The 26,185-nt window shown below is 38.8% G+C and overlaps 1 long non-coding RNA gene across 2 annotated transcripts in view; it reads right to left on the bottom strand.

The window, feature by feature from the left end:
- Gm42287 overlaps positions 1 to 26,185 on the bottom strand; it is a 114,103-nt gene that overhangs the window by 36,360 nt on the left and 51,558 nt on the right. The window contains exon 3 of one of the 2 annotated variants that reach the window (XR_881274.1): positions 21,204 to 21,301. The exons of the other annotated variant lie outside the window; for it this stretch is intronic. This is a non-coding gene — a long non-coding RNA (predicted gene, 42287). Of the gene's footprint in view, positions 1 to 21,203; positions 21,302 to 26,185 lie in introns of those variants that run through there. 2 annotated transcript variants of the gene reach the window in all.

Below are 26,185 nucleotides of genomic sequence, written 5' to 3'. Positions count from 1 at the left end.
GCAAATGCATATAGAGTAATTATTCATAGATGCCCAAATATATGCCATGATCCAAAAAAAACATTTAAGTAGCCATGATAAATATATCACACCACTTTTCCATAATAAAGCACTATTTCACAATAAAAATGAAATAAACTTGAGACACATCAAAAACAAGACTGGCCATTAGATGCAGTGTAAGAAGAGCCAGATTCAGTGAGCTATCCTGTAATGATCAGAGATTGTTGTGAATTAGGTAAGAAAGGAATGAATACTAAGAGTTTATGGGGGATTTGATAACCTATGAAGCTGCTCTGTGCACGAACACACACACACACATTTACATATATACACATATATGTGTGTGTGTGTGTGTGTGTGTATATATATATATATATATATACCCACACATATAAATGTATGTATAGATATATATTCTACAAATTTGTGAAATCATTAAAAAGCTTTTAAAATTAAATATTCCTAAATATGATAAAAAGGAAACATGGAAGTTCCAAGAAGAGCTCAGAGTTAAGATTGGAAAGACTGACTACCCAAATGTGAACACACCTCTTCATCCCAAACTTTGGGAGAAAATGATAAAACTTTCCAAAGCAATGCATCTGTGTGGGTATCTCCTCTCCTCAGGGGTCATTGCCACCAACCCATGAGAGTGCAGGGAGCAAAAGCTGCGAGCAGGGTTTAGATGGCCATGAGTATGTCAGAAGAACTTCTGGTGACAGTTTCAGTGAGACCAGTCTATTTTATTCTCCAGGGGTAGGGTATGGTTGGATAGGACTGATTGCTAATAACACAATATGGTACCCAATTATCATAAGGATTGGTAGCTAGAATGAGACTCGTGTGCTGAATCATGGACAGGGAGATTTTTTTCAGATAAGATCACTGCTCAGATATACTTTGCAAGCAAGATTAGGCAGAGAAAGAGAAGCTCTGATGAGGAAGGGTGTCCTCCATTTTGTGATGAGCTCACAGAGCTCTCTGGACACAGTGGATTGCTTGACCTCAGTAAAGCAGGGTTGTCCAACACATCTTTTAGCAGTCATTTCAACAGTCAAAAGACAACACGTTTCTCCCCATTGATATGTCCTCAATCTATAATTCAATCTACAATTTTCAGTTGTAATGAAGAAAATTATTAAACTTTTTTCTTAGATGATGGTGACCTGGGTTTCACTAATCACGAAAGAAATTAGAACAGAGAAAAATGAACAAAGATAGGAAAAGCTTAATATTGCTCATTTTATCTATTATTCATAGTATTTCCCCCTTGGTGTTGAAAGTATTAGGCAGTTTCCCAATGGCAATTTGGAAAAGGTCAGCATTTTCTTCAACCATCATAGGATTATATGAAGACAGAAATGATATGGGAATAATGAGGTATCTTTGAGAATGATGAGGATGTTTTTAGGAGATAACACCCCCAAATTCCACAGCCACTAAAGTTAAACTAAAAAATTTGAAGAATGTAATTCATGGTCCACGAGACCACAGAGGACCACTTAGTAAGGATTTAGAGGATGGAGAGATAAAGGAGAGATGAGCGTTCGAGGCACAGTATTATAGTGCCACTGCGTATATAATATATACAGTCTATTATAGATCCATAGGTGGGTAAGTAGGCACTCAGGAAAGAGAGTGAAAGGGAGAAAGAGAGAGAGAAGAAAAAGAAGGTAAGACGATAGGGGAGCAACTGTCTTGTATATCAGGAGTACCTGTCAGCCTTGAGGCTTCAGGATTCATAACACATTAGTCTATGGGAAAAGGAAAGAAGGAATTAGCTGCTGAGTCTATCTACCATTCCAGGTGTTAGGCACTCTAATATTTAAGTCATACCCTTAGTTACTTTTAAGGAAACTGATAGATCTTTAAGGACAAAGTAATGGAAAAAACAGTTACAATAACCAAAGACAGACATCATTTCTGGTTTGTTCAGCCTCTTGCCATGGTAGACATGGAGACATTTTTGAATTACACAATCTGTTATCTCTAACTGTCTCTAAGAACTAGGCTGCCTGCAACTAAGGAAATTTGGTTTTTAAACAAGAAAGAAATGGTTCAGTTGCAGGGGGGGGGGTGTTTTAAACTTCCCAATCATTATCTGTCACTTACTCTTATCAAAATGATTGAATAAGAATCTATGTAGTGGATATAGGTTTTGAGAAAAAAGAAGCTTGTCTTCATCAATCTGCTAGGCTGTGGCCTACTCAGGAATACAGTGTCTACAACTTATTTCTAAACTCTTCATTTTTATTTCTGTCCAGTGTACCAACTGGAACTTCCTTTGGTCTGCCTCTCTTCAGCAAACTTTATGTTCCCTTTCTGATGACAAAATATCTTTTCATCCAGTCTTGGTCATCAGTCATGATTTCCTCTCATACATGTAGGCAAATGTTAGTTGCTTTATACCCTTTAAAATTGTAACATTGTCTGGCACATTTTAAGAACCTCAGTATTCATGGTCTTTAGATACCATGTACACAGACTGCACCAATCAATGTCAACTTCAAAAGCCCAGTGTCTCATGTAGCAGAGCTTTGCCTAGTCGGCCATCAATGGGAGGAGAGGCCTTGGACTTGTGAAGATCATATGCCCTAGTACAGAGGAATGCCAGGTCCAGGAAGCAGGAGTGGGTGGGTTGGGGAGCAGGGTGGGGGAGTGGGTATAGGGGACTTTTGTGATAGTATTTGAAATGTAAATGAAGAAAATATCTAATAAAAATATTTTTAAAAAAGAATTATTATTTCATCAGTTCTGATTTCTCATGTGGCTTTTTGAACTCTGTCACTTCTCCCAATTCTAAGATTTCACTCCTTTGAAGAATCATATTTTCTCACCACTAAAATTAGAAATTATAAGCTTTTATGAAACACATGCCGATAGTCATTTGATAGCCAGAGGTATTGCTGTAAATGTTACCGTCACAAGTATGGGTGATGATTTGTTAGGTCAATGCCTTCTAGTAGAATGGAACATAAGGAGAATCCAGTTGGATGTAGAAAACAAATAGTATGGAGATTTGGATGAAAATGATGTCCATAGGTCCATTTTTTTTATGTTTGTTCTCCAGTTTGGAGGATTAGGAGCTGTGGTAGTTTTGGAGGAGGTGTGTCATGAGGGGATGAGATCTCAAATGAATCCTACTATTTTCAGTGCTTCCTACTTGTGGCTAGGATGTGAGCGCTCAGCTGTTCCAGCCATCATTCCTTCATATCTCTAGAAGTAACGGCCTAATTGAATAATTTTATAGGTTACCTTGGTCAAGGTGTTTTAGCACTGCAAGAAAAAGTCACATACATAGTGTTGTTCATGCTATGTTTTGTGATGTTTTTCCTGTGCTATGTAAATTCAGCCTGTGCAATGAGAGAGAAGAAATCTAAATCTATGGAGGCTTTACTGCCATAGATGCAGTATTGCAACATGCAGACCACTGGACTAGAGAAGGTGTTTCTAATAATCTAAGTCTACAATGCCAGAGAATATCAATGAGAATGCTAAACTATTACAACCTTTAGATGGTGAATTCAGAAACCTTCAACATAACACCTATGCCACATTTCTCTGAAGCAGCACTTGTGGAACAGTTCACACACAGTTGTCACACTCTTAGATAAAGACAGCATTGTTTAGAGTTAGAAGGAACTATCTGGAGAATTTTTACTACTCTTAGTCTGCCAATAAACATAGACTTATTTACATTAACTATAGACAATAAAGGGTTGTTTTATAAATTCTGTTTTTATAATTTCTTAAATTGATGCAACACTAGCAAATGTTTTATAATGAAGTATTTATGTAATCATGTAAATACTATAGTAAAATGGCATCTATTTAGATTACCTTAGATACTCCAGATAATTTAAGTAACTGAGTATCTAGAACTGGCATGTGACATGTGACATCATAATTTAATGTGTTTCTTTACTGCATTGGGCCTCATTAAGTAGAATTTTCTGTATGTAAATTTTTTCTATCTCTCTGTCTTTTTCCTTCTATCTACACTTATGTGTGTATATTTATGGAGCACATTTTAAATTTATTAATGTTTTTAATATAAAGCTGGGGGAACAATGGGATGTAAATAAATAAAGAAATAATATTATCAGATTTTCAGTGTTTGTCTTGTGTTTCAAGAGAGTCTGGAATAGTTTTATTCTTTAATTTCGTCATAAAGTCTGAACACTAAGTACACTACCAAAAATGAGCCTTAATGTCCTGAAATAACACTGTTGGGAGAGATGAGCCCTCTGCACTTCTTAGGGAAAAGCTGGTACCTGGCTTTTGTTCTTGTGGGTTTTTCTACCATCTTCAAAGCCATCAAAGTTATCTTGATAACTGTCTCTGACTCCAGCCTGCTTGCATCCAACTTTGAATGAAAATAATTTTAAAATCCACTGGACCCACCCAGTTAAACCTAAAAATTCCCCTTGGCAAAATTCTTACTCCAATAATATCTTCGAAGTTCTTTTATACATGTAAGGAAACATGTTCTTAGATGGCCAAGATTAGTATATGATTATCTCTGGGACATTGTCCTGTTTTAAGTACCTATTTTGCAATCCTTCCTTTTCTCATCATTTGTATCATGTGTATGAGAACAAATTTCCTGTTCTAAATTAAGCCCTCAATTTCTCTGTGATGTCTGTTTTCTTTTCTTTCTTTCTTTTTAAATTTTATTTAGAGAGTCTTGCCCAACACCCGCAAGGGTCCACACGGGACTCACCACGGGACCCTAAGACCTCTGGTAAGTGGACCACAGTGCCTGCCCCAATCCAATCGCGCGGAACTTGAGACTGCGGTACATAGGGAAGCAGGCTACCCGGGCCTGATCTGGGGCACAAGTCCCTTCCGCTCAACTCGTGACTCGAGCCCCGGGCTACCTTGCCAGCAGAGTCTTGCCCAACACCCGCAAGGGTCCACACGGGACTCCCCACGGGACCCTAAGACCTCTGGTGAGTGGATCACAGTGCCTGCCCCAATCCAATCGCGCAGAACTTGAGACTGCGGTACATAGGGAAGCAGGCTACCCGGGCCTGATCTGGGGCACAAGTCCCTTCCGCTCCACTCGAGACTCGAGCCCCGGGCTACCTTGCCAGCAGAGTCTTGCCCAACACCCGCAAGGGTCCACACGGGACTCCCCACGGGACCCTAAGACCTCTGGTGAGTGGACCACAGTGCCTGCCCCAATCCAATCGCGCGGAACTTGAGACTGCGGTACATAGGGAAGCAGGCTACCCGGGCCTGATCTGGGGCACAAGTCCCTTCCGCTCGACTCGAGACTCGAGCCCCGGGCTACCTTGCCAGCAGAGTCTTGCCCAACACCCGCAAGGGTCCACACGGGACTCCCCACGGGACCCTAAGACCTCTGGTGAGTGGATCACAGTGCCTGCCCCAATCCAATCGCGCCGAACTTGAGACTGCGGTACATAGGGAAGCAGGCTACCCGGGCCTGATCTGGGGCACAAGTCCCTTCCGCTCGACTCGAGACTCGAGCCCCGGGCTACCTTGCCAGCAGAGTCTTGCCCAACACCCGCAAGGGTCCACACGGGACTCCCCACGGGACCCTAAGACCTCTGGTGAGTGGATCACAGTGCCTGCCCCAATCCAATCGCGCGGAACTTGAGACTGCGGTACATAGGGAAGCAGGCTACCCGGGCCTGATCTGGGGCACAAGTCCCTTCCGCTCGACTCGAGACTCGAGCCCCGGGCTACCTTGCCAGCAGAGTCTTGCCCAACACCCGCAAGGGCCCACACGGGACTCCCCACGGGACCCTAAGACCTCTGGTGAGTGGAACACAGCGCCTACCCCAATCCAATCGCGTGGAACTTGAGACTGCGGTACATAGGGAAGCAGGCTACCCGGGCTTGATCTGGGGCACAAACCCCTTCCACTCCACTCGAGCCCCGGCTACCTTGCCAGCTGAGTCGCCTGACACCCGCAAGGACCCACACAGGATTCCACACGTGATCCTAAGACCTCTAGTGAGTGGAACACAACTTCTGCCAGGAGTCTGGTTCGAACACCAGATATCTGGGTACCTGCCTTGCAAGAAGAGAGCTTGCCTGCAGAGAATACTCTGCCCACTGAAACTAAGGAGAGTGCTACCCTCCAGGTCTGCTCATAGAGGCTAACAGAGTCACCTGAAGAACAAGCTCTTAACAGTGACAACTAAAACAGCTAGCTTCAGAGATTACCAGATGGCGAAAGGCAAACGTAAGAATCCTACTAACAGAAATCAAGACCACTCACCATCATCAGAACGCAGCACTCCCACCCCACCTAGTCCTGGGCACCCCAACACAACCGAAAATCTAGACCCAGATTTAAAAACATTTCTCATGATGATGATAGAGGACATCAAGAAGGACTTTCATAAGTCACTTAAAGATTTACAGGAGAGCACTGCTAAAGAGTTACAGGCTCTTAAAGAAAAGCAGGAAAACACAGCCAAACAGGTGATGGAAATGAACAAAACCATACTAGAACTAAAAGGGGAAGTAGACACAATAAAGAAAACCCAAAGCGAGGCAACGCTGGAGATAGAAACCCTAGGAAAGAGATCTGGAACCATAGATGCGAGCATCAGCAACAGAATACAAGAAATGGAAGAGAGAATCTCAGGTGCAGAAGATTCCATAGAGAACATCGACACAACAGTCAAAGAAAATACAAAATGCAAAAGGATCCTAACTCAAAACATCCAGGTAATCCAGGACACAATGAGAAGACCAAACCTACGGATAATAGGAATTGATGAGAATGAAGATTTTCAACTTAAAGGGCCAGCTAATATCTTCAACAAAATAATAGAAGAAAACTTCCCAAACATAAAAAAAGAGATGCCCATGATCATACAAGAAGCATACAGAACTCCAAATAGACTGGACCAGAAAAGAAATTCCTCCCGACACATAATAATCAGAACAACAAATGCACTAAATAAAGATAGAATATTAAAAGCAGTAAGGGAGAAAGGTCAAGTAACATATAAAGGAAGGCCTATCAGAATTACACCAGACTTTTCACCAGAGACTATGAAAGCCAGAAGAGCATGGACAGATGTTATACAGACACTAAGAGAACACAAATGCCAGCCCAGGCTACTATACCCGGCCAAACTCTCAATTACCATAGATGGAGAAACCAAAGTATTCCACGACAAAACCAAGTTCACACAATATCTTTCCACGAATCCAGCCCTTCAAAGGATAATAACAGAAAAGAAGCAATACAAGGACGGAAATCACGCCCTAGAACAACCAAGAAAGTAATCATTCAACAAACCAAAAAGAAGACAGCCACAAGAACAGAATGCCAACTCTAACAACAAAAATAAAAGGGAGCAACAATTACTTTTCCTTAATATCTCTTAATATCAATGGACTCAATTCCCCAATAAAAAGACATAGACTAACAGACTGGCTACACAAACAGGACCCAACATTCTGCTGCTTACAGGAAACCCATCTCAGGGAAAAAGACAGACACTACCTCAGAGTGAAAGGCTGGAAAACAATTTTCCAAGCAAATGGACTGAAGAAACAAGCTGGAGTAGCCATTTTAATATCGGATAAAATCGACTTCCAACCCAAAGTTATCAAAAAAGACAAGGAGGGACACTTCATACTCATCAAAGGTAAAATCCTCCAAGAGGAACTCTCAATTCTGAATATCTACGCACCAAATGCAAGGGCAGCCACATTCATTAGAGACACTTTAGTAAAGCTCAAAGCATACATTGCACCTCACACAATAATAGTGGGAGACTTCAACACACCACTTTCTTCAAAGGACAGATTGTGGAAACAGAAACTAAACAGGGACACAGTGAAACTAACAGAAGTTATGAAACAAATGGACCTGACAGATATCTACAGAACATTTTATCCTAAAACAAAAGGATATACCTTCTTCTCAGCACCTCACGGGACCTTCTCCAAAATTGACCATATAATTGGTCACAAAACAGGCCTCAATAGATACAAAAATATTGAAATTGTCCCATGTATCCTATCAGACCACCATGGCCTAAGACTGATCTTCAATAACAACATAAATAATGGAAAGCCAACATTCACGTGGAAACTGAATAACACTCTTCTCAATGATACCTTGGTCAAGGAAGGAATAAAGAAAGAAATTAAAGACTTTTTAGAGTTTAATGAAAATGAAGCCACAACGTACCCAAACCTATGGGACACAATGAAAGCATTTCTAAGAGGGAAACTCATAGCGCTGAGTGCCTCCAAGAAGAAACGGGAGACAGCACATACTAGCAGCTTGACAACACATCTAAAAGCCCTAGAAAAAAAGGAAGCAAATTCACCCAAGAGGAGTAGACGGCAGGAAATAATCAAACTCGGGGGTGAAATCAACCAAGTGGAAACAAGAAGAACTATTCAAAGAATTAACCAAACGAGGAGTTGGTTCTTTGAGAAAATCAACAAGATAGATAAACCCTTAGCTAGACTCACTAAAGGGCACAGGGACAAAATCCTAATTAACAAAATCAGAAATGAAAAGGGAGACATAACAACAGATCCTGAAGAAATCCAAAACACCATCAGATCCTTCTACAAAAGGCTATACTCAACAAAACTGGAAAACCTGGACGAAATGGACAAATTTCTGGACAGATACCAGGTACCAAAGTTGAATCAGGATCAAGTTGACCATCTAAACAGTCCCATATCACCTAAAGAAATAGAAGCAGTTATTAATAGTCTCCCAACCAAAAAAAGCCCAGGACCAGATGGGTTTAGTGCAGAGTTCTATCAGACCTTCAAAGAAGATCTAATTCCAATTCTGCACAAACTATTTCACAAAATAGAAGTAGAAGGTACTCTACCCAACTTATTTTATGAAGCCACTATTACTCTGATACCTAAACCACAGAAAGATCCAACAAAGATAGAGAACTTCAGACCAATTTCTCTTATGAATATCGATGCAAAAATCCTCAATAAAATTCTCGCTAACCGAATCCAAGAACACATTAAAGCAATCATCCATCCTGACCAAGTAGGTTTTATTCCAGGGATGCAGGGATGGTTTAATATACGAAAATCCATCAATGTAATCCATTATATAAACAAACTCAAAGACAAAAACCACATGATCATCTCGTTAGACGCAGAAAAAGCATTTGACAAGATCCAACACCCATTCATGATAAAAGTTTTGGAAAGATCAGGAATTCAAGGCCCATACCTAAACATGATAAAAGCAATCTACAGCAAACCAGTAGCCAACATCAAAGTAAATGGAGAGAAGCTGGAAGCAATCCCACTAAAATCAGGGACTAGACAAGGCTGCCCACTTTCTCCCTACCTTTTCAACATAGTACTTGAAGTATTAGCCAGAGCAATTCGACAACAAAAGGAGATCAAGGGGATACAAATTGGAAAAGAGGAAGTCAAAATATCACTTTTTGCAGATGATATGATAGTATATATAAGTGACCCTAAAAATTCTACCAGAGAACTCCTAAACCTGATAAACAGCTTCGGTGAAGTAGCTGGATATAAAATAAACTCAAACAAGTCAATGGCCTTTCTCTATACAAAGAATAAACAGGCTGAGAAAGAAATTAGGGAAACAACACCCTTCTCAATAGTCACAAATAATATAAAATATCTTGGCGTGACTCTAACTAAGGAGGTGAAAGATCTGTATGATAAAAACTTCAAATCTCTGAAGAAAGAAATTAAAGAAGATCTCAGAAGATGGAAAGATCTCCCATGCTCATGGATTGGCAGGATCAACATTGTAAAAATGGCTATCTTGCCAAAAGCAATCTACAGATTCAATGCAATCCCCATCAAAATTCCAACTCAATTCTTCAACGAATTGGAAGGAGCAATTTGCAAATTTGTCTGGAATAACAAAAAACCTAGGATAGCAAAAAGTCTTCTCAAGGATAAAAGAACTTCTGGCGGAATCACCATGCCAGACCTAAAGCTTTACTACAGAGCAATTGTGATAAAAACTGCATGGTACTGGTATAGAGACAGACAAGTAGACCAATGGAATAGAATTGAAGATCCAGAAATGAACCCACACACCTATGGTCACTTGATCTTCGACAAGGGAGCTAAAACCATCCAGTGGAAGAAAGACAGCATTTTCAACAATTGGTGCTGGCACAACTGGTTGTTATCGTGTAGAAGAATGCGAATCGATCCATACTTATCTCCTTGTACTAAGGTCAAATCTAAGTGGATCAAGGAACTTCACATAAAACCAGAGACACTGAAACTTATAGAGGAGAAAGTGGGGAAAAGCCTTGAAGATATGGGCACAGGGGAAAAATTCCTGAACAGAACAGCAATGGCTTGTGCTGTAAGATCGAGAATCGACAAATGGGACCTAATGAAACTCCAAAGTTTCTGCAAGGCAAAAGACACCGTCAATAAGACAAAAAGACCACCAACAGATTGGGAAAGGATCTTTACCTATCCTAAATCACATAGGGGACTAATATCCAACATATATAAAGAACTCAAGAAGGTGGACTTCAGAAAATCAAATAACCCCATTAAAAAATGGGGCTCAGAACTGAACAAAGAATTCTCACCTGAGGAATACCGAATGGCAGAGAAGCACTTGAAAAAATGTTCAACATCCTTAATCATCAGGGAAATGCAAATCAAAACAACCCTGAGATTCCACCTCACACCAGTCAGAATGGCTAAGATCAAAAATTCAGGTGACAGCAGATGCTGGCGAGGATGTGGAGAAAGAGGAACACTCCTCCATTGTTGGTGGGAGTGCAGGCTTGTACAACCACTCTGGAAATCAGTCTGGCGGTTCCTCAGAAAACTGGACATAGTACTACCGGAGGATCCAGCAATACCTCTCCTGGGCATATATCCAGAAGATGCCCCAACAGGTAAGAAGGACACATGCTCCACTATGTTCATAGCAGCCTTATTTATAATAGCCAGAAGCTGGAAAGAACCTAGATGCCCCTCAACAGAGGAATGGATACAGAAAATGTGGTACATCTACACAATGGAGTACTACTCAGCTATTAAAAAGAATGAATTTATGAAATTCCTAGCCAAATGGATGGACCTGGAGGGCATCATCCTGAGTGAGGTAACACATTCACAAAGAAACTCACACAATATGTATTCACTGATAAGTGGATATTAGCCCCAAACCTAGGATATCCAAGATATAAGATATAATTTGCTAAACACATGAAACTCAAGGAGAATGAAGACTGAAGTGTGGACACTATGCCCCTCCTTAGATTTGGGAACAAAACACCCATGGAAGGAGTTACAGAGACGGAGTTTGGAGCTGAGATGAAAGGATGGACCATGTAGAGACTGCCATAGCCAGGGATCCACCCCATAATCAGCATCCAAACGCTGACACCATTGCATACACTAGCAAGATTTTATTGAAAGGACGCAGATGTAGCTGTCTCTTGTGAGACTTTGCCGGGGCCCAGCAAACACAGAAGTGGATGCTCACAGTCAGCTAATGGATGGATCATAGGGCTCCCAATGGAGGAGCTAGAGAAAGTAGCCAAGGAGCTAAAGGGATCTGCAACCCTATAGGTGGAACAACATTATGAGCTAACCAGTACCCCGGAGCTCTTGACTCTAGCTGCATATATATCAAAAGATGGCCTAGTCGGCCATCACTGGAAAGAGAGGCCCATTGGACTTGCAAACTTTATATGCCCCAGTACAGGGGAATACCAGGGCCAAAAAGGGGGAGTGGGTGGGCAGGGGAGTGGGGGTGGGTGGATATGGGGGACTTTTGGTATAGCATTGGAAATGTAAATGAGTTAAATACCTAATAAAAAATTAGAAGCAAAAAAAAAAAAAAAAAGTTTCTGTCCATTGTAAAACTATTCTCTTTGTGATATCTTTCCAAATGTTAAGCTTTCCCCTGGAATTCTATGAGAGTTCAATTTGTTATGTATATTTCTGTCCTGACTCCATTTCAGAAACATTAAAGTCTATTTTTATCTGTATTATGAAGACAATGCTAAATAGTACTCAGCAGAAAAGCACCAAAAATGAAAAATAACAGCTATGAATTAATATGATACAATATTCCAAAGCAATTGATTACATGTTTATTCAGTAGTTGGGCAGAATTGTTTGACTAAAAGTTTCACTTTGAAAAAAAAAAAATTTATTTAATCTTTTCCTTTACACTCCAGATTTTATTCCCTTCCTGGTCCACCCTCTGACTGTTTCATATCCCATACCTCCTCCCTACCCCTGTCTCTGTCTCCACTAGGATGTTCCCTCCCTCCCTCCCTCCCTCCCCCCCACCCCCACCCCCACCAGACCTATAAACTCCCTTGGTGTCTCCATTCTCTTGAGGGTTAGGTAAATCTTCTCTGACTGAACTCAGACCCTGCAATCCTCTGCTGTTTACATGTTAAGGACCTCATATCAGCTGGTGTATGCTGCCTGGCTGGTGGTCTAATGTCTGAGAGATCTCAGGGTCCAGTTTAATTGAGACTGTTGGTCCTTCTACAGGGTTGCCCTCCTCCTCAGCTTCTTTCAGCTTTTTCCAAATTCAACCACAGGGGTCAGCAGCTTCTGTCCATTGGTTGGGTGTAAATATCTGCATCTGACTCTTTCAGCTGCTTGTTAAATCTTTCAGGGGCAGTCATGATCGGTCCCTTTTTGTGAGTGCTCCATAGCCTCAGTAATAGTGCCAGTTTCCTTTTCTTTTCTTTTCTTTCTTTCTTTCTTTTTTTTTTTTTTTTTTTTTTTTTGAGCATTTCTACTAAGGTTCTTTTTGTTTGTTTGTTTGTTTGTTTGTTTTCACAGATAGCATTTTTTATTACGTATTTTCCTCAATTACATTTCCAATGCTCTCCCAAAAGTCCCCCATACCCTCCCTCCCACACTTCCCTACACACCCATTCCCATTTTTTTTTTGGCCCTGGCATTTCCCTGTACTGGGGCATATAGAGTTTGCAAGTCCAATGGGCCTATCTTTCCAGTGATGGCTGACTAGGCCATCGTTTGATACATATGCAGCTACAGTCAAGAGCTCCTGGGTACTGGTGAGTTCATAATGTTGTTCCACCTATAGGGTTGCAGATCCCTTTAGCTCCTTGGGTACTTTCTTTAGCTCCTCCATTGGGAGCCCTGTGATCCAAACAATAGCTGATTGTGAGCATCCACTTCTGTGTTTGCTAGTCTCACATGAGACAGCTATATCTGGGTCCTTTCAGGAAAATCTTGCTAGTGTATGCAATGGTGTTAGCGTTCGGAAGCTGATTATGGGGTGGATCCCTGGATATGGCAGTCTATAGATGGTCCATCCTATTGTCACAGCTCCAAACTTTGTAATTCCTTCCATGGGAGTTGTGTTCCCAATTCTAAGAAGGGGTACAGTGTCTATACTTTGGTCTTCATTCTTCTTGGGTTTCATGCGTTTAGCAAATTGTATCTTATATCTTGGGTATCATAAGTTTTGGGCTAATATCCACTTATCAGTGAGTACATATTGTGTGAGTTCCTTTGTGATTGTGTTACCTCACTCAGGATGATGCCCTCCAGGTCCAACAATTTGGCTAGGAATTTCATAAATTCATCCTTTTTAATAGCTTAGTAGTACTCCATTGTGTAAATGTACCACATTTTCTGTATCCATTCCTCTGTTGAAGGGCATCTGGGTTCTTTCCAGCTTCTGGCTATTATAAATAAGGCTGCTATGAACATAGTGGAGCATGTGTCCTTCTTACCAGTTGGGACATCTTCTGGATATATGCCCAGGTGAGGTATTGCTAGATCCTCCAGTAGTACTATGCCCAATTTTCTAAGGAACCGTCAGACTGATTTCCAGAGTGGGTGTACAAGCTTGCAATCCCACCAAAAATGGTGGAGTGTTCCTCTTTCTCCACATCCTCACCAGCATCTGTTGTCACCTGAATTTTTGATCTTAGCCATTCTGACTGGTGTGAGGTGGAATCTCAGGGTTGTTTTGATTTGCATTTCCCTGATGATTAAGGATGTTGAACATTTTTTCAGGTGCTTCTCTGCCATTCGGTATTCCTCAGGTGAGAATTCTTTGTTCAGTTCTGAGCCCCATTTTTTAATGGGGTTATTTGATTTTCTGGAGTCCACCTTCTTCAGTTCTTTATATATATTGGATATTAGTCCCCTATGTGATTTAGGATAGGTAAAGATCCTTTCCCAATCTGTTGGTGGTCTTTTTGTCTTATTGACTGTTTCTTTTGCCTTGCAGAAGCTTTGAAGTTTCATGAGGTCCCATTTGTAAATTCTCGATCTTACAGCACAAGCCATTGCTGTTCTATTTAGGAATTTTTGCCCTGTGCCCATATCTTCAAGGTTTTTCCCTACTTTCTCCTCTATAAGTTTCAGTGTCTCTGATTTTATGTGAAGTTCCTTGATCCACTTAGATATGACCTGAGAACAAGGAGATAGAAATGGACCAATTCTCAATCTTCTACATGATAACAGCCAGTTGTGCCAGCACCATTTGTTGAAAATGCTGTTTTTTTTCCACTGGATGGTTTTAGCTCCCTTGTCAAAGATCAAGTGACCATAGGTGTGTGGGTTCTTTTCTGGGTCTTCAATTCTGTTCCATTGGTCAACTTGTCTGTCACTATACCAGTACAATGCAGTTTTTATCAAAATTGCTCTGTAGTACAGTTTTAGGTCAGGTATAGTGATTCCACCAGAGGTTCCTTTATCCTTGAGAAGAGTTTTTGCTATCCTAGGTTTTTTTGTTATTCCAGATGAATCTACCGATTGCCCTTTCTAATTTGTTGAAGAATTGAGTTGGAATTTTGATGGGGATTTCATTGAATCTGTAAATTGCTTTTGGCAAGATAGCCATTTTTACTATATTGATCCTGCCAATCCATTAGCATGGGAGATCTTTCCATCTTCTGAGATCTTCTTTAATTTCTTTCTTCAGAGAAATGAAGTTCTTACCATACAGATCTTTCACTTCCTTAGTTAGAGTCACACCAAGGTATTTTATATTATTTTATATTATTTGTGACTATCGAAACAGTGTTGTTTCCCTAATTTCTTTCTCAGCCTGTTTATCCTTTGTGTACAGAAATGCCATTGACTTGTTTGAGTTAATTTTATACCCAGCTACTTCATTGAAGCTTTTTAATAGGCTTAGGACTTCTCCAGTGGAATTTTTAGGGTCACTTATATATACTACCATATCATCTGCAAAAAGTGATATTTTGACTTCTTCCTTTCCAATTTGTATCCCCTTGATCTCCTTTTGTTGTCTAATTGCTCTGGCTAGGACTTCAAGTACAATGTTGAATAGGTAGGGAGAGATTAGACAGCCTTGTCTAGTCCCTGATTTTAGTGGGATTGATTCCAGCTTCTTACCATTTACCTTGATGTTGGCTACTGGTTTGCTGTAGATTGCTTTTATCATGTTTAGGTATGGGCCTTGAATTCCTGATATCTCCAAGACTTTTATCAGGAATGGGTGTTGGATTTTGTCAAATGCTTTCTCTGCATCTAACCAGATGATCATGTGGTTTTTGTCTTTGAGTTTGTTTATATACTGGATTACGTTGATGGATTTTCGTATATTGAACCATCCCTGCATCCCTGGGATGAAACCTACTTGGTCAGGATAGATGATTGTTTTGATGTGTTCTTGGATTCGGTTAGCAAGAAGTTTATTGAGGATTTTTGCATCAATATTCATAAGGGATATTGGTCTGAAGTTCTCTATCTATTTTGGGTCTTTTTGTGGTTTACATATCAGAGTAATTGTGGCTTCATAGAATGAGTTGGGTAGAGTACCTTCTGTTTCTACTTTGTGGAATAGTTTGTGCAGAACTGGAATTAGATCTTCTTTGAAGGTCTGATAGAACTGTGCTTCTATTTCTTTGGGGGATATAGGGCTGTTTAGACCATTAACCTGATCTTGATTCAACTTTGGTACCTGGTATCTGTCTAGAAACTTCTCCACTTCATCCAGGTTCTCCAGTTTTGTTGAGTATAGCCTTTTGTAGAAGGATCTGATGTTGTTTTGGATTTCTTCAGGATCTGTTGTTATGTCTCCCTTTTCATTTCTGATTTTGTTAATTAGAATGCTTTCTCTGTGACCTCTAGTGAGTCTGGCTAAGGGTTTATCTATCTTGTTGATTTTCTCAAAGAACCAGCTCCTCGCTTGGTTAATACTTTGAATAGTTCTTCTTGTTTCCACTTTGTTGATTTCACCCCTGAGTTTGATTATTTCCTGCCATCTACTCCTCTTGGGTGAATTTTCTTCCTTTTTTTCTAGAGCTTTTAGATGTGTTGTCAAGCTGCTAGTGTGTGCTCTCTCCAGTTTATTTTTGGAGGCACTCAGAGCTATGAGTTTCCCTCTTAGAAATGCTTTCATTGTGTCCCATAGGTTTGGGTACGTTGTGGCTTCATTTTCATTAAACTCTAAAAAGTCTTTAATTTCTTTTTTTATTCCTTCCTTGACCAAGGTATCATTGAGAAGAGTGTTGTTCAGTTTCCAAGTGAATGTTGGCTTTCCATTTTTATGTTGTTATTAAAGATCAGCCTTAGTCCATGGTGATCTGATAGAATGCATGGGACAATTTCAATAATTTCGTATCTGTTGAGGCCTGTTTTGTGACCAATTATGTGGTCAGTTTTGGAGAAGGTTCCCTGAGGTGCTGAGAAGAAGGTATATCCTTTTGTTTTAGGATAAAATGTTCTGTAGATATCTGTTAAGTCCATGTCTTTAATAACTTCTGCTAGTTTCACTGTGTCCCTGTTTAGCTTCTGTTTCCACGATCTGTCCATTGATGAAAGTGGTGTGTTGAAGTCTCCCACTATTATTGTGTGAGGTGCAATGTGTGCTTTGAGCTTTACTAAAGTGTCCTTAATGAATGTGGCTGCCCTTGCAATTGGAGAGAAATATGATAACATGCTATCTTATAGAAATTACATAAATATTGCACTCATAAATTCATAGCAACATAGTTACCTACACAAAACTTATACATCCTCAGGCTCAAATACATTTCATTGTGAGTATAGAGTAGTTCACAAGACCTAATCCTTATATGAGGAGCTGTTAGTAGCTGATTGTTGCCGGGGAGAAGGGAGTGTACATTTGTGTGGCTAGCCACAGATAAGTTGCTTATGTTCCAGGGGATAGATGACCCCACACTTAAAGACCTATGGGGAGCACTAACTAGGATATAAAATTTCTAAATAAGTAGAAACAAAGTTGAGTTTAGGACAGGGGACATATTGGGGAACCCTAGGCCATTTAGAAAGAGAAAATAAAAATATAAATAAAAAATAAAAAAATATCAAACTACAATGAACCTGTAAAGATCTTTTTCATTAGTAATCCATAAGTCCTATGGTTAAGAACAAAGTAAAAGACTCTAGTAACTTTTTTTTGTTGTGATTCTGGTGTAAATTTATACAAAATATTAGCCTCTACTCTTTAGAAAACAAGGTTTTGTGTTTATAGGGAGAGATTATGGTTCCTCAGTACTTTATAGAGCAGTGTGCTAATGCTGGCTTACTCCAGATGTATGAACAATGCCAGGGCTTCTGTTAAAGTCATCAATGTTTATCATCCCCAAGGCTATGAAACAGGGAAGTGCTGTAGTGACATATGCTAGTTAGACACAACACAATAATATGCCGTAGTGACGGAACTATCATTCCCTTTGGTAGCAGATTTGTTATGCTTTTGCTCCCGGAGAAAATGATATAACTTTCTACATTTTGTATCTTTTTAGCATACAATCTCCTCTCCCTTTCTTTTAATCAAGGGGTTCCCTTTTTCGTTGACTGCTACATTTTTATTTTTATATTTTTTATTTAGAGACATGTAAACAGAAATATTTTCAGAACATTTAGTAGTTAATTTTATATACTCAACACAAGAATTAAATGGACTTATTTCAATTTAAAAATATTTTTCTTGGTAGAAAGCAGCCAAGAAGGTTGAAAGAGAGATAATTCTAAAAACTATACGTTTTAATTCCTTTTTTTAATTAGGTATTTTCCTCATTTACATTTTCAATGCTATCCCAAAGGTCCCCCATACCCACCCCCCCAATCCCCTACCCACCCACTCCCCCTTTTTGGCCCTGGCGTTCCCCTGTACTGGGGCATATAAAGTTTGCAAGTCCAATGGGCCTCTCTTTACAGTGATGGCCGACTAAGCCATCTTTTGGTACATATGCAGCTAGAGACAAGAGCTCCGGGGTACGGGTTAGTTCATATTGTTGTTCCACTTATAGGGTTGCAGTTCCCTTTAGCTCCTTGGGTAATTTCTCTAGCTCCTCCATTGGGGGCTGTGTGACCCATCCAATAGCTGACTGTGATCATCCACTTCTGTGTTTGCTAGGTCCCGGCATAGTCTCACAAGAGAGAGCTATATCTGGGTCCTTTCAGCAAAATCTTGCTAGTGTATGCAATGGTGTCAGCATTTGGAAGCTGATTATGGGATGGATCCCTGCATATGGCAATCACTAGATGGTCCATCCTTTTGTCACAGCTCCAAATTTTGTCTCTCTAATTCCTTTAATTCTAATACATATATGTAATACATGTGTTATGTGTTAACATTAGTTTGCACGTTTTCCTTTATAATAATGCTGCTAGATTTTGCACTGAGGTCATTAATATCCTGTCTAAATCACTTTGAATTTATTCTGAAGACACTCTTTCAGCAACAACAACAAAAACAAAAGAATAAAAGCTTAAAAAAATACCTACAAAAACCCCGGGTCCCAGACATCTGCCAAATACTTGATAGTTTACATAGAAAGAGCAATTACACTTTTTTTCTTTGACTTTGAGAAATTTCTCCAGTTTGAATGTTTGTCAGTGGACAAGGACATGTCTGTAACAAAGAGAAAAGAAAAACCTCTACCTGGACCCTGTCCAAGCACAGGCTCTCTGGAAATAAGCCATTGGGGTCAGAGTTGGTGATTCTGGGGGCAAAATTCGGTGTGGCAAGAGAAAAGGTTGGCTCTTATGAATATTGACTTTCCTTGATTCTGGGTCCAGAAGCCAATGATTTTGAAAGATTTAACACCTGTTGTTTACCAGCAGGGGATTAGGTAAAGGATTTATTGCTAGAAGTCCTTTCCTTCTTCTGGAAGCTTCACCTCTAGTTGGCCAGGCAAGAGGAAGGTTTGGAGCAATTAGTTTCTATTGAACCAGTAAAAAAATAAATAAATAAAAAAAAGACATGTTCTCAGAAATAAAACTTTTACACAAGAAAATATGCATAGATACACTTACGGCCACACACATACATACACATACACACTGACATTTTTGTTGGCCCCAACCATCTGTCAAATTACAAACATGCATACACAGGAGTGCATGCCTGTACACACACACACACACACACACACACACACACACACACACACACACACACACACACCTATACTTACAAGTGCATATATATGCATATATATGCATGTATGTATGTATATTTGGTGGATGGAGCAAAAGCTTGCACAAGTACATTTCATAGTGCAAGTGCCAGCATGGAAATAACTCACTCATTCTAAATAAAAACTACATTCTAACATTTATTGCTTAGAGAAAGAAAAACACACACCTTATTAATGAGTATAAAAAAGCCATGCCCTTGTCTGTAAAACAAACTTGCTGTTAATAGAAAGCCTGTTTCCCCGGTTAGTTGGCTCGGCTGGACTTCCTGTGGAGTTCCTGTCCCCTTTGGTGCCCCCAATCTTTCCTCCTATTCCTCCATAAGAATTCCCAAACTCCTCCCACTGTTTGGCTATGGGTGTCTGCATCTGTCTGAGTCAGCTGCCATCTCATGGTAAGAGAAAACCTGACTTCTCTCTCTACTCTTTCTGCTCTGCCAAATTTTGCCCAGATCTGCTCAGCTCTGCTCAGATCTGCTCTGCTCTTCCCTGATCTCTTCTGCAGGCTCTGCCCCTTATTCAGCTTCCATTGTCCTTTATCTTTGCTCTCTTATTGTCATTGTTCCTAGTTCTTGTATGTTCTCAAGATACATGGTTACATGGCATTCCCAAAATGCTTTTCCACAGTTCATAACAAGTTCAAGCATAAATGTAAATCATAAATTGAATAAGGAGTTAAAATATAGATATTTACATGTGTTTCCATTAAGAATAGTTATCTGCCACAGGTTCAACAGGTCCATTACAAATTTAGAAAATAATATTTACCTGTGTTTCCATTAAGAATAGTTATTGAACTAAACCCTCATTATCCACCACTAGCTCCACATGTTCATTCAAAGACTTTTTTAATTAATTTATTTTTACACTCCATATTCCATTCACCTCACCCCCCTTCCACCATCCACATCCCACACCTCATCCCCTCCCCCTGTCTCCATGTGGATGACCCCACCCCCACCATACCTGACCTGTAAACACTCTAGGGCCTCCAGTCTCTTAAGGGTTAGGTGCATCATCTCTGAATGAACACAGACTCAGAAGTCCTCTACTGTATGTGCGTTGGGGGCCTCATATCAGTTGGTGTATGCTGCCTGTTTGGTGGTCCAGTGTTTGAGAGTTTTCAGGGATCTAGATTAATTGATACTGCTGGTCCTCCTACAGGATCGCCCTTCTCCTCAGCTTCTTATGTCTAAGTCAGCACGGTTTTGTCAAGAGGCAAATCATCTGTTTAGTGTCTCGTTAATATTGAAATTTTGTATAGATAAATCCAGTCAATAATTTATCTTTTGCCCTTGCACATACATTAAATTGTTCATTCTCAGTTTATGACCTTAGTTAACAGAATAATGGTTTTACAGCTAACCTGAAAGGAATGTTTTCCTTGGTGATATATCTGCTTCATACCTGCTTTCTGTCTTAGTGCAATTATCTTGTGACACATGAATGTTTGCAGAGTCCTAATTGCCCTCCCTATAAAGGGCTCAAAAATTACTAGTATAAATTTAGGAATTCTATAGAAATTTCAGGAATTAAGAAACCATCTATTTGTGTACATAATATAACTATAAGTCAGGATCTTATAGAAAATTTGATCTGCAGAAAATTTGCCCAATAGAGTGGACTAATACCCAGAGATTTTTAGGTTAATTTTATAAAGACAGGAAATGCATATTACTTGCAACAACCTGAGATGAGGTTTCTAAAAGTCTTGCAATTTAGAATTATCCATCACAGAACATACAATATGATGTGTCATTTCCAGAATGCCACTTGTATGTCTTTAGCTTTTCTAGATGCTTCCTGGCAGACCTTCAGGCAACTGTGATACTCATGTCAAGTTTCCATCTTGAAGAAATCTTCTTTGCTATGTGAAACTGAAAGGCAGAATACAGGAAATGGAAGTTATGAGAAGTATATGCTTCTAATCATGCAATTTTGAAAGTTAACTCTCCTGGACACAAGAACTTGCAGCTACCAGAGCATTTTCTAGTTAGAAGTGAAGTGAAGGTTGTTCCAAGTTTTACATCATGACTGGAGCCTTTTTATAATTAATTCTGTGCAAAGGAGGTAAATTTATATATATGAAACATGGGGCTTCAAATCAATGTTAGAACTCACATAAAAGGAGAGAAAGCAAAATAAAGAAGAGAGGGAGGGGGAGGGGAGGGGTGGGGAGAAAGAAGGGAAGGAAGGTAAGAACAAAGGTAGGAAGATCTGGCTTTAATTTGTAATCTCAATATGTTAATGAAATAAACAGAGGATTTCAGGGTTCACTAGCCAGGAAGTCAAGCCTAATTGATAAGCTCCAAGCCAATTAGAAACTATTTTATAAAAACAAGACAAATTTTACCTGACTACAAAACCCAAGGTTGACCTTTGTCATTTATACACATACACTGACATGCATACATTTGATACACCAACACAAATCCAAAAAAAATGTTATGGTAAGCCTAAAAACATACATAAATAAAACTATATAGTCTGAGCAGGTTACATTTAGGGATATATGTACACATGTATAAACATACGTGTGTACTAACAGTAAAAATAAACCAGACTACACATTTGAAAGAGAGCTAAGCAGATGTATGGGAACTTTTGGAACAAGAAAAGGAAGCGAGAAATACTGTGATGTCAAAAATTAAAAGAAAAAGTTTAAAAAATAATTTCATGTTTGATTGTATCATATTCACTAGTAGAAATAATGTATCTTAAAATGTATTATTTTTTATAATTATTAACTGAATTAGAATCTTTCAGTTGAAATCTCAGCTTTGATGATCAAAAATGACAGAATACATTGCTTTTGGACATATAAATGACTGGTGAGACAGCTTAAATTCCAAGCCAGCTATGCTTGCTCTGCTGTTTTCACTAAGGGACACAGGATATGTCTTTAGAGGTGGCAAGATTCCATTGCTGCAAGATTATAGAAAGTGCAATCTTATTTCTGGTTACTTTCTGATTCCTGCACATATCAAGATCCAAAGCTTGATTACAATAATGCCATGTCTAGATAAACTAAGATGAAAGACATAGCAAAATGATCAGTAAAATGAAATATCAACATGATAGTGTACAATATTTCCTAAAATGCATTTGTACCTAGAAATATATCTGGCCCATTTAAATATAAATAGTCTCTCTTTCTATTTATAAAACAATTTAACTTTTATGATTTTGATTAATTACTTTAATCAGTTGCTTATTCCTGGTTATTTGACCCTCAACTTGGTACCTCCAATGTATAAAAAAACAAAAACAAAAACTTATTATCCCATGTAGAATCTGAGACTGAAAAAGTCAGAAAGTTATAGATGAACAGTTGAATGCAGCTAGATAGTTAGATAGTTCTCACTCAGTCTCTCAATCCACTTATACTATATCCAATTTACTAAAGGTAAAAATAATTCTAACCCACTGTCATAATCATACATGCAAATATGTAGGATTATGAGGACTATATTAAAAAAGAACTACCTCAATTTTAGAGTTTAAATTTAAACTCTAAGCTAAAAATCTACACACTAATTATTGATAATAGATTCTCTAAATAATTTAATTGAAGATATCTGTTTTAGCAATATTATAGTAATGTCAAGAGCATCTATCAGAAAAACCATGAGAATGGCACAGGCTGAAGAAGCTACATAATCCTGCCAACCAGGTGCAAAAAATGTTTCATTGGGAGATCTAACGGGCTTGAATGCAAAGGGGGTTATTGAAGAGGCAAGGTCCATATTGTTCATCTGCAAAGAGTCTATATCTCTGATTATTCCAGTAACTATAGCAACATATTCAACAGAATACACAACAATATACTATAAGACTGTGCTGTGTAATCATAAGTATTTTCAAGTACATGCTTTTATTTTAATTGTTGCATATTAGTTATACAAGTTCATGGGGACAACATGGTATTTCAAAGCTTGTATATTTTTATAATAATGATAATAGAAGATAAATAACTCTATGACCACCAACATTGTTGATCTCACTGCATTTCAGAGCCCTCAAATTCTTTCCACATGACATTTTTAAATGGATAATAATCAAGTTACTTTCCCATTCTATAGACCATTAGAAGTCATACTTTCTTCTGACAATAACTTAGCACATTAACAATAACAGCTCCTATTTCTGATAACTTTCAGAAACTCTCAAATGTTATTCTGTGCTCTGCTTTGCTATGAAATCACTTTTGCTAGCTTCCATATGTAAGAACATTCAGCACATGCCCATCTCATTTTGCAATGCTGATTGACTAAGGAGATATCTAGGTTTCCGTGATATTATAAATGATCATTGTGAAAGCCTGGACCTGGGGATTTATCTCAGTTGGTAGATGTTTGCCTACCCCCTAGATTGATACACAGCCCAGAATTACCTGAAATCCAGTGTTAGGTGTAGTACAATTCTACCCTTTTAGGGGGTTGAAGAAAAAGGATAGGAAATTCAAGTTCATGGTCAGCTTCATGGCAAATCTAAAGCAAGTCTAAGTTACATGAGACCATTCTTTGCAAGTAAAAGGAAGGAAGGAAGGAAGGAAGGAAGGAAGGAAGGAAGGAAGAGAAGAGAAGAGAAGAGAAGAGAAGAGAAGAGAAGAGAAGAGAAGGAAAGGGAATGAAAGGGAAGGAAAGACCGGGCAATGGTGGCACACGCCTTTAATGACAGCACTTGGGAGGCAAAGGCAGGCGGATTTATGAGTTTGAGGCCAGCCTGGTCTACAAAGTGAGTTCCAGGACAGCCAGGACTACACAGAGAAACCCTGTCTCAAAAAAAAAAAAAAAAAAAAAAAAAAGAAAAAAAAAAGAAAAAAGAAAAGAAAAATGAAAAAAGAAAAAAAGAAAGAAAGAAGGAAAGGAAAGAGAAGGGAAGGAAAGAAGGAAGAGAAGTTGAAATATATGGCATAGTTATGCTTCTAAGGAGACAGAAATTTTATACCTAGTCTAGAACTTATACTTGCTATGGGCACTTTACAGTTCTTGTGAATAGTTTCTTCTAGTATTCCTTCCTTCATCATTTACTTTCTGTCTTTGGAGGGGCATTAAGGATTCAGAGAGGTGAACAGAACAGAACATCTTTAAGATTTCCTGGATTACACTGAGTAGTTGGTAATTACTGGAATCCTTGAGAGGGTTTGTATGTGGAAGACACTTTTATTATGTAATCATGATGTATGAAGTTAACTGGAGTAATTAATATGATTCATGTTATGAGTATTTGTCATCTTAAATTTATCAGTAATATTCTCTATTTAAATACCCAAATTGATAAACAATAGTTGGATGCACTCTGGGTTTTAGCTAGGGGAAAAACAGGTGGAAATTATCTTCACCTTATTTTTGAAACTTTTATATGTGAGTGTTATATTGATATTATTTCCCTCCTCCTCTTCCCACAAATCTCATTCTTGTCCATAACACTTTAATTATTACTGGGATAGATGTTATTCTTAAGTGTGAAATGTCACCTGCAAGCTGATATGCCTGTATATAAACACTTGTTCTTTGACTGTTTAGTTTTGGAACTTTCCGAAATCGAGCTTAGTGACAGACATAAGTCCACAGAGGCAGACATAAAAGTTAAGGGATGATTTTACCTCTAAGTTTACGTTTCTCCATTCATCAATAGGAGTGTCACATATATGCTCCCATGACCATACATCTTTCCTTCTAAACCCATTTCAGTCAAAGATTTTGTTACTGCGATGTGAAAAGCAACACATACAGAAAAATTGGTACTGAGAATTGAGGTCAGTTCTGTGGCAAGAACTATCATGTGGTCAATGGGACTTACATGTGCCTGTTGAAAGGAATTTTGAAGAGCTCTGGTTTGCAGGGATCCTAGAATGCTTTGAGAAGAGGTTAGTTGGCCACTATGTAAAGAGTTCTTATAACCATAGTGTCAATAGAAATCTAGAGAATAGAGATACATTTATTTATAAGGTTTCAAATATGAATAAGGACTCATCAGAAGTTTGCAAGAGACTACTTGCAGCATTGTTAACATTTTTTAACAATGTTAAATATTGTTAACATTCTGACAAAAAGTGTTATGCTTTTCCCATTACTAGAAATTTTGACTAAGTCTGAATCAAGTTTAATGGACAGAAATATTTAGTGAGAATGCATCAACCAGGTTGTAACATGTGTACTGCCAGCTGGTTTTCACCAGAGTGGCAATGAGAGAGAACAGGAAACTATAAATGTGTGCAGTGTGACAAGGTGAAAAACATGATTAATTCAGAGTTGCAGACAAAGTCGATGCAGACATCACCACTGGAGAATTTAAAGAAATCAGCACCATTAATGGTGCCACAAATGTTACAATGGAAAATAGTAAAGTTGATTTGAAGGTAAAAACTCATGCAGTCAAGGTTCCATGGTATAAAAAATTCCAGTTTATTTGGAGAGTCTCTGAAAAGGGAAGGTGTTCTAGTTGTGCTTTGTTTTTTTTTTTGTTTGTTTGTTTTTTTTGTTTGTTTTTTGTTTTTTTATAAAATAAAGCTTAGCAAAATGTGGTCCCTAGGAAAATATATACCATGCTTCACTTATGTAGTATTTCAGAGATCACTGTGGTCATGATCAAAAGGCCCTATGCTCTATTTTAGAACATACAGTCTTACGCATACTCATTTTATAGATATACAAGATAGACAGAGGTGTGGTTATAGAAACGCTCCATTTTTGTGGAAAACATCCTGTGAGACCAAGATATTTTAGCAGGGAATTCTCTGCTGAAGAGTCTGATGC

Source organism: Mus musculus, chromosome 4 (assembly GCF_000001635.26).
Source record: "Mus musculus strain C57BL/6J chromosome 4, GRCm38.p6 C57BL/6J".
Lineage (NCBI taxonomy): Eukaryota > Metazoa > Chordata > Mammalia > Rodentia > Muridae > Mus > Mus musculus.
The sequence above is the reverse complement of the archived record's forward strand: the minus strand, read 5'-3'. Positions and strand labels throughout refer to the sequence as shown.